We start from the raw sequence: 18,026 nt of genomic DNA, 5'->3' as shown, positions 1-18,026 counted from the left end.
GGGTTAGGCACCCCCCCGGGGAAGGTTAGGGCTAGGCTAGGGGAAATTTGTTAGGTGCCACTTGGGGGGGAGGTTAGGGTTGAACACCCCCACGGAGGGTTAGGTTTAGGGTGCGGGAAGGGGGGGTTAGGGTTAGGGGGGAGAGTGGAGGGTTAGGGTACTTACCAGCCCCAGTAGGGATCCTGACGGTTCGGGCTTCCAGCGTCGGGATAGCGGGGTGCCGGCATCCATTTCGGGGAACTTGCCTAGTCTTGCGGGGTGTCGGGAGTGGCACCCGATTTTCGGGAGGCTCCCGACAGTCCCGGGAGAGTAGGCAAGTATGACATACATACACAAACAAGCATACTTACATAGACACACGCACTCACAAATACTTTCACACAGCATATGTACATACATATATACACACATACTTACAAAACCGAGGGCTGAGGACGGAGGAGGAGGCTGGCCGCAGGAGCCCATGTATATGTAGCAGCTCCCTCGGTGCAGAGAGCTCTGCCAATCAGAGCTCTTTGCCTAAGCAGTGGCAGTTCCGTTGCACCCGTGAGTGGCCCGAGGCCAGTGCAGAGACTGAGACAAGGCTGTCTCAGTCTGTGAAAAACAAAATTGGTCCGTCAGGAGGTATTTCTGGGTACTCAGATTTCCCCCTCCCTGCGTGTGCATATGGCTCCCCTCTGTTAGTTTCGGTCTTCCCTGCTGTCCTGGCGTTGCAACCGCCACTGGTTGTATCTCTACTGCTGTAATACCCAGTAACAGCTGCCTACATTGGCCAATTAGGAGCCTTCAATACATCCACTTACTAGTCAAAGCCAGAGAAGGGCAAAATGCACCTATCTGTACCAGGACGGTTTTGTTTTCCAAATACATTTTTTTTTTTACTAATACTGTTTTTATTACTTTTTATTGTGGTTTAGAAATGAATATCATACTAATAATTTCAACCTTAATGGAATGTTATTTCTGTTGTAAACTGCACTTAGGGCCTGATTCAGAGCCGGACGCTCTGACCAGAGTGCTCGCTCTGAATCAGTGCCCTCAACCTAAAAATGGAGCAGCCTCCTGGCCGCTCGCATAGCTGTGGGTGACCACCCACAGCATATGCGAGTGGCCAAAAAGATGGTCGCGATGGTCAAGACCATCGCGACCATCGGGCTTGCGATGAGACCCTGCGGAGCCAAAATTACTCCCACTGACATCACTAGTGATGTCAGTGGGGCCGGACCCAGATGGTAGGCGTTCCCATGGGAACGCCTCCGTCTGGCAGCCACACCCCCAGCACGCCCCCTTTGGTGCGAGACCCGGAGCGACAGCTTGGCAAGCGGGTCGATTGGTGTAACATCGACCCGCTTGCGAGCGTCCTACTCTCGCGAGCGGGTCTGACTGACCCCCTTAGAGCCAGATTCAGCAGAATACAAAATTGCAATTACATATGCAGATCGAGCCATTGTTAACCACTTGCGCATGTGTATGCACTGCACGTGCACTGCGAGCGATCTGTGATTACGGATGCACTGCGGAATCCATTGCAGAGTGAGTGACAGGCTGTGAGCGTTTGTGGGTGCTGACGGGGGGGTGATTGATAAAAAGCAGGATTGTCTGTTCATTTGAACACCGTTTCATATGCGTGCATAAATTAGCCTCTGCGATTACTCACTGCGAGCGACGAGACTTGCAGTTTCTGCGGCTGGTCAGACCTGGTGTAAAAGTTGCGTGACGGGTCAATGTGCTTCGATGGTACCGATGTATATTCAAGAGTTTGAGGTAGTACAGATGTGAGAAAGCCGCAGTGGGCGTCTCTATGACGAATGAGCTATGGCAGGCATTAGCATACTTTCGCAGCTGCATTTTGTGCAAAGTCACAGCTGCATACGCAATAGAGATCCTTACTGAATGAGGCCCTTAATCCACTTTCTGTTTACTTTACCCTTTTAGCCCTGTAGTAATATACTGTACCATTACAGTTGCACCTTTTGGGAGATCTCTATCCACTACCTAGCAGATCCTTTGCTATTATCCCATTTTTATCTCTAGATTCCCCTTTTTTACTTGGGCTTGCACTTTTTTCTCCCTAGTTTTAACAGTAAACTATACTGAAACAGTTGTCATAGACAGGGGAGGTTTAAGAGCGTAGGGAGCCCCCTCCCCTCTGGCAGCGCAGAAGACTTTAGCTTTGTGCCAGAGTATACCTCACATACACAAGTCTCCTTGAACATGGTGTCCGTGCTATATTCCCAGAGACAAATCTCGGGAAAATGCCATCGCTCTGTTTTCCCAGTGATTTCTGTCTGCAGCACTGGCAGACTCTGCTGGACATCGGAGAGGTAATTATAATATGGGTGCAGTGTGGCCCCCTGGGCCCATATGCACCGCATACCCTGCACCCATTATAGATACACCAATAGTCATAGCTATCACTGCATACAGGGGGAGGAGATAGGAGGCAGCATTGACTTTGATGAGAGTCACAACTTAGAGTGCATTCAGCAATTGGATGTAGGTATTCTGTGTTGATGTTTTGTGTAGTGGGGAAGGAAAGTGAGCAGAACATTCATACATTAGACATCACCTTTGTCTGCTCTTGCAAGAAGATCCCATGTTTGCAGGGAAGAGAATTGCTGAAAGCACCCAGACTACAACGGAATGGATATTTATTCTACACCTAGAATTAACTACTTGTACTTGCTTGTAAGTCGATGTCAAATAAAGCAATCTGTGTTTTTGGTGGTTCTTGTAGTTTGGTACCAGATAAGCCATATATCTGCAGAAATAAATGTGAAAGGCAGGTGACAAGGCATGTTCTCCATAACTGATCTATTTCTAGTGTTGCAAAATGTAAAATATGTCTTTCCTGGTTGCCAGAAGCATGTCTGATCCCTCTGCACCCTGGCACAGGGAATAAAAAGTGTCTGTTAAATTGAGCAAGGAATAAAGGACCTCATGCAACCTGCTCTTGTTTTTGCAGCTTCCCATTGTGGAGAAGATCCGAGCCATAGCACAGAAGGTGTATGGTGCTGCAGACATAGAGCTATCCCCAAAAGCTCAATCAAAGATTGAGATCTACACTCAACAGGTAAAGGAAATCACCCAATAGGTCTCCTGTACAAATGCCATTTGTTAGAGACGCATTAAATAGCTGTATAAAACAGTTTTAAGAGGAAAAACTACTGCTATACCACAAGCAACAGTACAGCCAAAGTTGAGTGTAAATTATATGGACAATAAATGACATTTGTACAACATTAACCTAATTGCAGTGTGTAAATATATATTTAAATAGCAGAATAGTTCATTAAATAAAGCCCAGAAGGTTTGGAAACTGATTCAGAATGAGTGTTAACTAATCTTTTTTGTTTTTGTTTTTGCACAGGGTTTTAATAAACTTCCAATATGCATGGCCAAGACCCATCTGTCTCTGTCACATCAGCCTGAGAGGAAAGGAGTACCTACCGGATTCACTCTACCTATCAGTGATGTGCGAGCCAGCATTGGTGCTGGGTTCATCTTTCCTCTGGTGGGAACTGTAAGTAGTACTGTGTCCTACTAGCTACAGTCTCTGATAATATGGCATCAATGCTATTTAAGTGTTTTCACTTCTACTGGGTGGGTAACTGTGTCTGGGTAGAGTGTGAGCATCCGTTTTGAGAACGTGGAGTGCTACTCTATCTTTTTATGTCAGCAGACACTGCTCACTGATCTAATATGAAAGGTATTACAGAGCAGATGTGCACTGAAGACCTGCATTTATTATTGGGTATTGAAAAAAGTATTCTAACCATTTCTGTCCCTTTACTGAAATCATAGCTCCCTTTGTGCCCCAAAGCCAGGAATGCTTGCCCCTTCTCCTCCCTGCAGCTTAACTTTAGTAACATCTTTTCTGCTTTACAAAAAAAAGACATTGGAAACCATGGAAAGGGTTCGGTCCTATGTCTACAGCAGGTTTCTGTGCAAACGTTGGGTCTTCTGCACAGAAAACATGGAAAGAATAGTTTCTTTAACTGGTGGTTGGAGTTAGTTGGCCAAACACTCACTAGGGCTATTTTACTATGATATTGTTTCATTAATCAAATTATTCTGGTCAATAATTGAAATGGTTTACTTTGCAGTCCAGTTGAGTTGCAAGGTTCCTTTTAAGGGTTTCAATAAAGATAATGTAGGCCGGCCAGAAACACATGTTCTCTATTGTTGCTTGGCAGACTATAATAAGCCTGTAAAATGAGATCTACTAATTGAAGGATAAACATGTTCCCTCTAAATCATTAAGTATCAAGTAATATAAGTTATGCAAAAGATAAGTTATAATAAAAATTAAAATTTCTGCTCAGAATCCTGAAATTGTTCCCACTAATTACTAAATTATTTGTAATATTTATTATTAGTATATCCAGTATTCTGACGTTATATAATGTACATTTTCAGTTGTGTTTTTTTATGTTTTACATCCTCTACTTAAGAATGTGTCCACTTTCCTTCAGTCTATTAAGACCAAAGATACAAGTACATACAGTATTTGAAAACACAACATGGTAGCCCATAAGCTTTTGTTTAAAACACATCACTGCCTGATACTGTTTGTGTCTATTGGAGTTGTCAAAGACTAATTTACATAATTCCATATTTACATGAGCTTTATGCTGTATAATGAAGCAGCTCATGAGATTTAATAGGGCATTGGTACGTCCATTTTGTTTCTCTGTCCAAACTCACATTTAAATGGAAATTAGTGTGTGTCTTTAAGGCCGCTCCCAAGGAAAACTGTTTATCTAACACAGTGAACGAGACCTTATCCATTTATGTATGCTTGTGATGAGAAAAATATTCAGACTAAATATGGGGATACAGCAAGCAATGAGTATCTCTTAAAAGAATTCAATTTCAGTTCTGATTGCCAAGGAGGAGCTAGCAAGAACAAGCTTTGTCTATCTGATAATGTTAGTGGGTGTATAAGGGAGGAGTATAATCTGAATATTGAAATAGGGTATAAATATTGTGAGACATTGTCCATGGTTGTTGTTTTTGCTGCATCAACACTGGGAGAATATGTCCCAGTTAAAGGCTTGATCTATTTATTTATTTAATTAATGAAATGACAAATTCTTAAGTATACTGGATTGGAGTCTATATTACTTATTATGGAACAACACCTGGTTAAAGGTAACTTAAACAGCTGGAGGCATTTGCTTATGGCTTTACGACATCCATCATCTACCTGTGCACCTGTCATCTTTCCTCACTACCTCAACAATGGGAGAGGAGTGGCTGTACCTGCTGTCTGGCCAGCAGCTGGGACATCCAATCTCCAAAATCTTCGTGAGTATCAGAATTAATTATATATATACATTATGTGTATATATATGTATGTTTCTGTGCTCCGAGATATTATGTAAGAATGAGAGGAAACGGGTGACGAGGGGGTGTAGCTAAAGTTGAACTCAGAGATGATTTTATATTGTGTTTTGTTGCATTTAAGTAATATTGCTAAAAATAGAGTTAACTGTATTAAGATGCTTTAATAATTTTAGACTGTGAACTGATCACTCACTGGTCAAGGTTTATTTAATATTTGTGTAGTGAAGAATGTATGAATCATGAATGTATGAAATGTGGAGATGTACCTGTTTTTCGACAGACAGACGTGTCACAAGAGGTAAAACAAATCAGTGCTGGTATTTGCTTGAAGAAAAACAGGTGATCATAGAAAGCTTATTCTGACTATGCGTTTCTATGGTGAGTGTTAAAATGACAAGAGATGATAAAATATGTATTCCAGTGGATGGAAATAAAAAGCGCAGCGTAACGTGTGAATTTGTAATGTTTACATAATTGGTATAAGTAATTCTAAATTAAATGCAGAGATCAGCCCGCGCGCTTGCGTAATTCATGTCTTTAAACTCTATACTTTCTTAAACAAATGTATGTTGTTGGGAACACAATGGCAGGCTGCAGCTGCTATTGCTATTTCTATCATTGTGTCAGTAATGTTTATAAATATTCTTAAAATCTTTAAAATAATGTTTAATATCTGTGAAACAAAATGCTGTCACAGTATCTGAAAAAGTACAGGCAGAGTTTACGTTATTGTTTGCCAAGAATGAGTGCTTAGAAGTTCAAAATGTCCCAGACAAAATACATAGTGTACAAAAGGAAAAAGCTGTAAATACTGTAGATGAATAGAAATGTGTTATATTATCATTGGTACATAAACCAATAGAGAAAGTTTGGAAACAGCTAATGAGAAATGTGATTTTTTAGATAAATAGTACTGATGTTATTACTGACCATAAGCCAAATGTTTAATGCTACATAATACCAGACTAAATATGTATGTTGGTGTGGTCTGGTTAAAAGCTTTATGCGTGAGTGTAAGTATTTTAAATTGAATACGGTAGAAGACCGGGAGCCAATAGAGAGCCTGACAGAGTAGATTAGCAGACACTGAACGTTTGGTGAGAAAGTTCAACTTCACAGCTATAGTCAAAATGTCGTATAGTGGGGAAAACCAATAAGCAGACAATAGTCAATGCTGGAAATAATGACTCCATGTGTTAGATGTTTTGCATTGTCTTGCGTAAGATATGGTTGAATTTTGACTATGTTTTTTTTAGATGTATGTAACAGGATTTAGAGACAGATTGAATGTGAGGAACAAAGGACAGTTTATTGTCAAGGATGACACCAAGGCAGCGAGCCTTATGAAGTGGGGTTGATTGTTGAGTTGTCGAGTTGTCAATAGTTACAGAGATATCAGATTGGTAACTATTATTGGCTGGTAGATATATAATTAATTCTGTTGTGAATATATAAATTTTTAGGTGGCGAGATGACATTCCAAGATATAATGGTAGAGAGACATTCTGTGGCACAAAAGAGCGCAGTTAGTGACAAATCTGGGGAGAAAATGGAAAATTTGAGTATTATCCTCTGCATACAGATGATACTGAAAACCAAAGGAGCAGATTAGTTTGCTAAGAATGGAGGTAGAATAAAAAAAAGTGCACAGTATAAGAATGATTATATAAGTAGGATGTCAATCAAGAAGGGATGTGTCTTGAAAACCTAGGGATTATATTGTTTGTATAGGAAGATAATGCTGTTTCTGTGGAGTATTAGAAATGAGATGAGAAGAGTGTAGATACTTCATCTTCATTAATGAAGTCAAATAAATATCACCCTATATACTTCCTATGTTCAGAGCAGGATTGTAAACTTTTGTAATGACCAACTGTTTAACTTAATCTTTCAATATTTTCAGAGTGAGAAACTGTCTGTCTATGTACTTTGTGCGTCAGTGTGAGTTTCACTCTCTCTGTATACCCCTCCCAGATCGAGAAATTGCACCGAGGAGGAGAAGAAGAAAAAAAAAAGTTTTGTTTCAAGGAGATGCTTTAACTATCTCAGAGCATGAGACTGTGTCTGTATTCTTACATCATAGGTTTCTTTTGTACCTCAGCCAGGGTACTAATAAAAGGTTATGAAATATACTTTTTATTAGATATACGCAGTATCTATATAATGTTTTAATAAAGCAAAAGGATATATTCTGAAAAGTTTACAAACAGTTTTAATATTTGATGAATAATCTGCAATTTTTTTTTATTACAGATGACAGTCCTTATCTAACAGTGATCTATGGTTATATTCAAAGTTATTTTAAACTTTAAAAAGAACTATTAACAATTATTTTGTTTCTTTTGCAGAAGCAAGTTAAGAGTTTAATGGGACAAAATCCAACTGTATACTGATAATTTTAAATATACAGGACGTTGTTTTCCACCATCTCGAAGACATTTATATCCTTAAAGGGTGGCATTAATTGTTAAGTTGAATTGCATCTATTTGTTTTACATACTGTTATTCAGATATTTTTATTGTTTTTTTGTGGTTACAGGGTATGCATTACAGTAACTACCACATTCAACGTAATTAGCTGGATGTAATGTACAGCATTGATTATAGCAATTGGAAGCATAGGGTTACTGCATAGCTTCTGGGAACTACAATTTTACATGTACAAACAGTTAAAGAACTGAAAGAAGCAATGTGTTTACTAAAAAATAAGTTGTAGTAATTAAGTGTCAGGTACATACTAAACTGATATTATTTCCATGGGTAACATATTAGCTGACAGGGTAGTATGAAAGGAAATTTTAAGTACATATGATGAGCCAGTTATAGAAACTCAGTTGATGTTGTTTAAGGATATCACAATTTGACCAATTAAGACAATATCAGGAAAATACTTCTCACAATGAGGTCAATGTCTGGAAATTAAAGCATTGTTACAAGAAAGGATGATAATGGGTATTTGAGTAGAATTGAAATTATTACAAGCCTTATAGAGGTGTTCATGGGTTAGTACATTTAAGAGCAGATAATATGAATCACATTGTACAATCTTACTGGTATGCTCGAGCCAGAGATAAAGTGAAAATGTGAATGTTTATGTAATTTGGTTGATAAATAATGAAAATGGTACCTACTAAAACATTTTCAAAGTACTATTGATAATTGATTTTATTCAGTTACCAATGAAGAAAAAAAAGGATTGGAGTATGTTGATTAGAAAGGAGTGGAGTATGTTGATTAAAAAGAGGATTAAAGTATGTTCTTGTTAAGGTTTTGGGATGTTTTAAAATATAGTGTTAGCATGTTTTTGGAGTTTACTGAATTCATAGCTCCGTAATGCTAAGAGAAGAGATTTTGGAGGAATTTGTATGTAAGGTATAGTTTGCTTACTGTAAGTGTTATTGAAAGTTACAGGGGAAGTTTTTCAAATAAGTGAAATGATGGGAATAGAATCAAAGTTACACACAATGGTGTTATAAAAAACAAATGAGTTAAACTTACAAAAGAGACAGGAATGGCATTGTTTGAAGGCCTACATTTGGTGCTTCATAGTAATAGAATCACACCTGAACCTTATCTCAATCTCTCCTTATTAATTGTTTTTTTTTAACTACAATCAAGATGTGTTACTAAACGAAAGACTGATTTGAGATTACAACATGATTTGACTGTTCGATATTTTATACAATTGTCTAAGCAGCTACAACAAGAAGACTTTCGGGGAAGCTCAACAGGATATTCAACCAACATCAGCATTTGATGCAGAAGATGAAATACAGTCTAGAGACTATGATGGTATGATGAGAAGTTTGTTACATTCTAGTTCCCTTACAGATCAATGGAATGGTCCTTGGCATGGCAAAGTAATGCTGACAACAGATACAGCTATAAAGGTTGCTGAGAAGGACACCTGGATCCATGGCTCGCATTGAAAAAGGTCAGAGAGTGATCAAGCTTAAAGGGGACTTATTCTCAGACAAGTGCTGATATAAAGACTGTGATATAAAACTATGAGAACTCTTCAATCAAGATGGAGATTATTGCTTACAATAGACTATGATATAGACTGATGACAAAGGAAGCTTAATTTTTCTTAGCTGCGTGATGGAAACAATCGTGTTTATTGCAACATTGAGACTTTTTTTTTTTTTGGAGAGAGGGCGAGCAAATGTTCATGGTTTGGTATGACTACACATCCAGTAGTGTGGATGATGGGGTTATTCTAATAAGTCCTTTCCTTCCTCTTTTCTAAGCAGGGAAAATGATCGGTATCAGAAATCTGATTTATCATCTATTGAAAAGTGCATTTGCATTTACTGTACTAAACCAGAAGAAAGGTGTATACTATGGTGTATGGATATTATTCAAAAGAGTATCCAATTCTACAAAAATATTAATTGATGGGTAAAGTATTAAATGCTACCATTCTTGAGTTGAAATATACTGAAAATACTAAGATAACTAACAAAAAAACATGTGAGAATTGTGTAATTAAAAAAAAAAAAAAAAAAAGAAGAAAAGGGGTTACTGATAACTATAACTTGACAAAACCACTAGTAATTATGTTATTCTCATATGTAAGTGAAAGTATTCCATTTGTTTTAATAAGAAAGTATATGAAATAAAGCAGACTACACTTCAGATTTGAATAACTGTAGGAATGTTTACTAGTCCAATACAAGTAGAAAATGTTGAGTCAGAATATTGTAATAAAATCTTTACTGTGTACAAACCTTAAATTTCTTGCTATAATGAACAATGTAAGGAAGATTTTAAAAGAACTGAATGCTTATTATGAACAATGTATTTTTACAATGAGGCATTTGATTATACACTGCTAGGGATTAGTTCCAATAGTGAGTATTCCAAATAGTGATACAGATCATATAGTTCAGACATATTAGGAATGTTAGTTACTACCATGATATTTGGGTTTGATGTTATTTTCTTGTTACCAAATAATCTTTATTACCTATGAGGAAAGTATGCTTACAAATTATTGCCAATTAATTCAGAAGATATTTCCTTTTTAGGCAAACTGATACTACAGTTTTATGTTATAACTCATAATAATTTGTGATATGTTCTTTTGCAGGATGCCAGACGTTTTACAAGAGATATTGATCCAGTGAATAAAAATAAATTTCTCTGATTGATACTTCAGTGAGACATCATGTTGGAAACAACTTTGCTGACATCCTTTCGTATGATAATTGGGGATATTTGTATAATCAACATGAAATTATTGAACTGGACAAATTTATTGACAATGATACTGGACTTTATATGATAAGACATTCACATATGTTGGACATTCATTAAAAATATTCCTGAATGAACTGTTACTACAATACTGTTACTACAACATAATTGATTGCTTAATTGTACAGACTGGAGGATATTATCAAACTTTTTATACAAACCTTGAAATTCACTATTGGAGTTATTTGACTAATAATACTACAGATGAAGAAACCATAATTATCAATTGCATAAATGAGGCTTATACTATAAAAGAATTTCTATTCATACATTATGATAGAGACTCTAAAGTGATTAATGATGATCATGATTAGATACTAGTTTTGATTTTCAGGTTTAGAAAAGTTTTAACATATTTTATGTACAGACGAAGTTTATTCTTGAAATCTTAATCCTGATTTTGTTTGTAGTTGGCCTATGCTGTATTCAGATGGCTACTTAAAAGAAAATTAAAACATATAAGAAATGGAGATGAGATATAGCACATGTAATTAATGTGCTTATCTAAGGGTGGAGCTGTCGAAGACTAATTTACATAATTCCATATTTACATGAGCTTTATGCTGTATAATGAGGCAGCTCATGAGATTTAATAGGGCATTGGTACGTCCATTTTGTTTCTCTGTCCAAACTCACATTTAAATGGAAATTAGTGTGTGTCTTTAAGGCCGCTCCCAAGGAAAACTGTTTATCTAACACAGTGAACGAGACCTTATCCATTTATGTATGCTTGTGATGAGAAAAATATTCAGACTAAATATGGGGATACAGCAAGCAATGAGTATCTCTTAAAAGAATTCAATTTCGGTTCTGATTGCCAAGGAGGAGCTAGCAAGAACAAGCTTTGTCTATTGGATAATGTTAGTGGGTGTATAAGGGAGGAGTATAATCTGAATATTGTAATAGGGTATAAATATTGTGAGACAATGTCCATGGTTGTTGTTTTTGCTGCATCAACGCTGGGAGAATATGTCCCAGTTAAGGGCTTGATCTATTTATTTATTTAATTAATAAAATGACAAATTCTTAAGTATACTGGATTGGAGTCTATATTACTTATTATGGAACAACACCTGGTTAAAGGTAACTTAAACAGAGTTGAAGTGTGTTGAACCTCAGTGATATCATTTGTATTTGCTTTTTACATAATTGGGGTGAAGAACAATACCATTAGGGTGTGACTGATCTGTTTTTACACTTTCAGTTCTTTTTGGCCAAAGGTGCATGTATGAATAGAAACCTACTTTCACTGTGCCTGGTTGTCCAGTTATTACATTGTCTTTTGTACAGTATGTGTATTGCAATGGACATTTTCCTGAGGATTATAGGTATGCCAGCTTGTCTTGCACTCCAACAAAATGACTAACTGCCATTGCATTGTTAGGACTTTTCTTGTTGTAGAATGTGACTTTCTAGTGATTGGTTTTCTAGTAGTAGTATTTGCACAGTGTTTAGCTTTGCTTGGGCCATGGCTTTTATTCTGACCTGGGCGTTACCTGTGTCTCGTTTGTTTCTTCTCCCCGTGTTTGCTTGTATTATCTCTGGTTTCTTCCCATGGTCCAAAAACAGTCTAGTAGGTAATGTAATGTTAGCGTGTGTTTGTGTGGTAGAGGATATACAGGGAGAACTCCAGAATGTCAGAGGCTGCTGTTAATGACTAAACCTCTGCACTTGTTATATAATATACTGTACAAAATAAAGGTTAGTAAGCAAATAAATCGGGTAACATCTCTTCTTTCCACAGATGAGTACTATGCCAGGATTACCCACAAGACCTTGCTTCTATGACATCGATCTGGATCCTGACACCGAAGAAGTGAACGGACTGTTCTAAACAATGCTCAGGTAAAGTAGATAGATATATTTTATGTGGCATACGTTATCCTTTCTTCCACCCTGCATTAAAGTGTTGTAAAGCTGTTAATTACAGGACATGTCACGACTTACACTGATTTCTGCACTACTGGTAACAGTAGGTAAATGGCAGCCTGTCTTATCATCTAAGCACCACCTATTTATGCACTTATGGTTGCAGGGAGTAGAACCAAGCACCCCTGACCCCACAGTACAACGTAGCTACAACACTTCTGAATAGGGGAATGTACACCAGCAGGAAGCTATAGTTTGAGCCCTAGCAGGATCCCCATCAGCATACCTTAGTGCTTTGAGGCTCCTGTCTAGCTAAGGTGGGAGATTGTGTTGGTACAAATGTGTCATCATAAATCTAGCTTCAATACGCCACACAGTGCAACTTGCCTGGCGTGTATGAGCCGCCAAACTCTGCTGTGCGTCTCTTTTTTGCTGAAAATGTGTTTAAGTTGCACTGTGATGTGACTAGGATGCACCAGCAGACTGTGCTGATTAATTTGATATGTGACACTTGTACAGTATATCTGTGTGCATCTGAGTCTGTAAATGAAGCACAATGGAACTTGGAATGAAAAAAGCTGCGGCGCCTACATTGTAGCACTTCGTATACAAATTCAGAGACTGTCGCACACAGATATACAAGTGTCACATATTAAGCTCAGCAGTCAGCACATATTAATCAGCAGTCTGCTGGTGCATCCTAGTCGCATCAAATGGCAACTTAGGCGCATTTTCGGCAAAAAAATAAGCCCGCCGATAGAGTTTCATGGGCCCAGGCATGATAAGAGGGGCTTTTTAGCGAGACTGCAGCAAAGATATATAAAGACACATCTGTACGTCCGACATTGGCAATGCATACACCCAGGGCCGGATTAAGGGGGGGGCGAGAGGGGCGGTCGTCCCTGGGCCCCCACACACAGAGGGGCCCCCACTAGCAGCAGAGCAGCTGGTGGCTTCACCAACTGCTAGTGTCCCCGCCGTTAGTGTAGTGTAAACCGTGCAGTAAGCGCGGCCACACTACACAGTGACATACACACAGCCGCTGAGTGTTTGTTACAGCAGCCGATGAGAGTCACACAGACTCTCATTGGCTGCTGCTTCAATGGAGGGAGCCGGCTGGAGCTGACTTATGAGCTCCGTCTTCCGGCTCCCCTCCTGGTGATGATGGGAGTGACGTCATGATGCTGACGTCTCTCCCATGCTGCAGGAGAAGAGGAGCCGGAGCAGACAGCGGCGGTCGCGTCAGGAGCGGGGTTTCAGGTAAGTTTTTTTTTTTGTGTGTGTGTAAGGGGCACTGCATAGGGGGGGCCGCTTCATGGGGGCCCTGACGGCAATACATAGGACAACTACTGGCGGCACTGAATAGGGGTGGGCTACTACTGGGGGCAGTGTATAGGGGAGGGACTACTTCTGGGGGCAATGCATAAGGGGAGACTACTGGGGGCACTATATAAGGGGCACTGCATGGGGGGACCACTACTGGGTCTGGGGGCACTATATAAGGGGCACTACTGAGAGCACTGTATAGGGGGACCACTACTGGGGAGTTACATAAGGGCCACTGCAAAGGGGGGGACCATTATTGGGTCTTGGGGTGCTACTGGGGGCACTGTAAAGGGGGACCACTTCTGGGGCATTATATAAGGGGCACTGCATAGGGAGGACCACTACTGGGTCTGGGGGCACTATATAAGGGGCACTACTGGGGGCACTGCATAGGGGGACCACTACTGGGGGCACTGCATAAGAGGCATTACTACAGGGGATGGTGGTACATAGGGGCCCCCACAAGTTTGTTGCCCAGGGGCCCCCACAGACCTTAATCCGGCCCTGCATACACCCAAGAATAGAGATGTATCCTCATACATCTAGCTTCAATACCCCAGGCATATCGCGATATGCCTGGCGTGAGTGAGCCGACAGGTCCTGTGCAACTCTGCTAGCATCGGGTGTCTTTTTTGGCCGAAAATGCATCTAAGTTGCAATGCGATGTGACTAGGATGCACCAGGAGACTGTTAATTTGATATGACACTTGTACAGTATATCTGTGTTCGACTCAGACTGTCAACGGAACTTTGGCGTGGAAAAAAAGCTGTGGTCGCTGCATTGCAGCACATCGCATGCTGATTGAGAGACTCAGTCATACACAGATATTCTAGTGTCACATATCAAATTAATCAGCACAGTCTGCTGGTGCGTCATAGTCGTGTCGCATCACATTGCGACAGATGCATTTTTCGGCAAAAAAATACCCCCGGCGATAGCAGAGCCTCACGGCACCAGGCGCGCCAAAAAGCGCTGTTTGACACGACTGCAAAGATAAATGAGGACATCTCTGTAGGGCACACATTAGCCAAGTTTTCAAGTAGAGGGGGACTGTTTCTAAAACTTGGGCATGGCAATTGGCAACATGTAGTATGTGTTTATGAAAGGTTTGTGACCGCACCGGCTGCTCTGGTCAACATCCTCCCTAGTGGAATAAATAGGGGAACTCTTAGGTAAACATCCCCTGTGAAAATATTACAGTTGGCCTCTTAAAAAGGAGAAGGGACTAACAATGGTTTCCATGTAATTTGCAGTTTCCAGAAGTCCTTTTTCCTCTGGATAAGCGGATCTGAATACTTCTCCCAGGGTGCATTGTCTGAAAGTCCCTACTTCTCATTGTTATACTGTAGCATGGTCTACTACAGAGGTTTTCATAGGACCCCACAGTTCACATTTTGCAGGTCACCCAGCAGGTGCACAGGTGTGTTCATTACTCACTGACACATTGTAAAAGATCCACAGGTGGAGTACATTATATCACTTGTGATTCTGTGAGGACATATTAAACAAAAAGAGGTTAGGGGTTGTTAGATATGGGCGCACATGCACAAAATCAATACATTAAAACTTGACTTTTATTAGTTATTATACTAAAAATTCCATTCACTGTGCGCCCATCTCCATCAACCCTTAGCCTCTTTTTGTAGAATATAGTCTAATTTGGTTGGAATAGAGCGGCAACCCCATAAATTGAACATTACTGGTTGCTAATTACTATGGGGCCTAATATATGACCGTAACTTGTCATCTATTGGAGTGTACAGATATACTCTCTTTCTCTAGAACTGATTCTGTGAGGATACCTGGAAAACGTGCACTGTTGGGGGTCCTGAGGACTAAGGGCCTGATTCAGAGCTGGACGCTATTTGCGCTCGCTCGTTCAGAAAAAAGGGGTGGCTATTCAAATGAACCGTTCGCTCTTTGCGGTCTGTTCACGCCTCTAGGTCTGAACGAGTGTACAAAACATGCGGTCGTTTTTTGGAAAACTACGCCCCCTGGCCGCTCGCATCCTACATTATGTGTTCTATTTATTAGATTAATCGAGTACATCGACCAGCGTATGAACTGCTCGCTATTCCTGTGGTTGGTTTTTCCTACCACAATCTTGCGAGCAGTTCTGACTATAAAATAACCCAGTGACGTGGTCAATGACGCTGCTGTATTAATTATGCACACCCATAAAACGCCCGTTTTGACCTTTAAGCACGCCTGCGTTCTGATCTCCACTCCCCGTTTTCAAGCACCTTCCCCTGTTACCACCCACATACGCCTCCTCCTGTCACTCAAAATAGCAGGCATTCGCTATTTAGCGAACAAACGAATTTCGGCCGCACTGACTGGTTCGCGCATGCGTATTACGATCCGTACGCATGCGCAGTTGTGCAAACATCGCTCGGAACGAACGAGCGGCCGCTTACGAGCGGCTCTGAATCAGGCCCTAAGTTTGAGAACCTGTGTCCTAGTGTACATACTGTTTTTGTTAAATATTTGTTGGCATAAAAACGAAATTCAACTGCACAAACACAAATCTTGAACAGGACTCTCCTGTCAATTTTTAATTTTTTTAATTTGTAGGGACATGAAATGTGCATATCCTTCTAATAATGGTAAAAGCTTGATCTGCCTAATTTCTCACATTTGTAGATTACAAAAAAAAAAGTTCAAGCTGATAAAAATAATGCATTGCTTCTGCGATTGTTCAAGTAGAACCATATTTCCTGTAAATGAGTTCTGTGATCCAGTGCATATGTAGCCTATTTTCACAAATATATCTTGCTATCCTCATGAGTCAACTTGTGCATTAACTGGCTGAACTAACACTATCCAAAGATAGGATTCTCTCCAACTGCTGTGCTTAGACTACTTACTGAGCACTGTGTGGAAATGGGGCATATTCACTAAATTGCTGTACCCTGTAAGTAATGAACTCCATCAGATAACTAAACAGGCTCACTGCCATCTGTCCAAAACTTTATGCAGGACAATATAGGGTATAGCTGGCTTACAGCATACTGCAGACGTGTAATGACAGAGTACGCAATCAATTAAAAAAAAACAACCTGTAATCTTCCTGACATTACTGTACTACAGTATGCAAGCATGTATACAATGTGCATCTATTATAATGGCAACATTAAATGCTGCTACTACTTCCAAACAGATAAAAGCTGATTAATACACCATCCTCCGCTAAAGAGGGTATGCAGTCGGGATGCCGACGGTCTAAATGCCGACCATCGGCATCCCGATGGCCTAATCCTGGCAAGGGTCTAATGACAGGGATCGAAATCCCAACGCCTGTCATTTTACCTACGCCGGGAGCCTGACGCCCTGCATCCCGATCGAAGGTATGCCAGGTGTGGACAGCCGCGGGGGGGGGAGGGTTAGGTTACAGGCTCCCAGGGGGGACTAAACTTACCCCTTAGGGTTAGCCACCCCCTGGGAGGGTTATGGTTAGGCTAGGGGAAGGGGGGATTATGGTTAGGCACCCCCCAGGAGATTTAGGATTAGGCTGCTGGAAAGGGGGGGGTTTAGGCACTTACAGGGGGGGTTAGGATTAGGCACTTGGGGGGAGGTTAGGGTTAGGCACCCCTAAGGGAGGAATGGGGGGGTTAGGTTGGTTAGTACTTACCTTAGCTGCTGTCGTGATCTTCACTGGTGCCGGTCTCCGGCGTTGGGATTTGAACCTTTCATTCCGATCCCGCTAAAGAGGACACTCTTTATCATACTACAGACTAAGCAAGTTCTTTGTACTTACTATACAGTAGATGACTGGCTATAAGCACTCCCTGATATACTGAAGCATTGTAAACTCCTTTTTCCGAATAGCTATGGGCTCCTCTAACTCTGTAGGCGCTAACCCTAAGGGGTAAGTTTAGCAGCCTGGTTTTTACCTTGTCTGCAGTTGTGCCCACCAAACTACCAGATTTGTTATCCAGCGAGTTGAAGGATTGAGAGCCTGATGCAGAGGTTCATGCAGTGGCGAAGTTTGATGCAACCAACCAATGATATCAGTGTGCGCAGGCGTCCAAGACGCACTGTGATTACATTCTGATGGTTACTGCTCTGAGATGCAGAACAAATTTGGATGCAGAGATTGGTTTTCAATGTGCGTTCCTGGGAAGTAACGGGGTGTGGTTAACCAGAGGCGAGTGCTTCTAAAGACGCAGTAGCGCTAACACAGGACGTCATTTTCAGACGGAGAAATTTAACCTACTATAGG

At 40.5% G+C, this 18,026-nt stretch overlaps 1 pseudogene; it reads left to right on the top strand.

Annotated features, from left to right (window-relative positions):
- Nucleotides 1-12,442, top strand: part of LOC148521898 (monofunctional C1-tetrahydrofolate synthase, mitochondrial-like) — a 137,748-nt pseudogene extending 125,306 nt beyond the window's left edge.
- Nucleotides 12,443-18,026: the final 5,584 nt, after the last annotated feature.

Source organism: Taudactylus pleione, unplaced genomic scaffold, assembly GCF_031769625.1.
Source record: "Taudactylus pleione unplaced genomic scaffold, aTauple2 ptg000154l, whole genome shotgun sequence".
Lineage (NCBI taxonomy): Eukaryota > Metazoa > Chordata > Amphibia > Anura > Myobatrachidae > Taudactylus > Taudactylus pleione.
The sequence above is the reverse complement of the archived record's forward strand: the minus strand, read 5'-3'. Positions and strand labels throughout refer to the sequence as shown.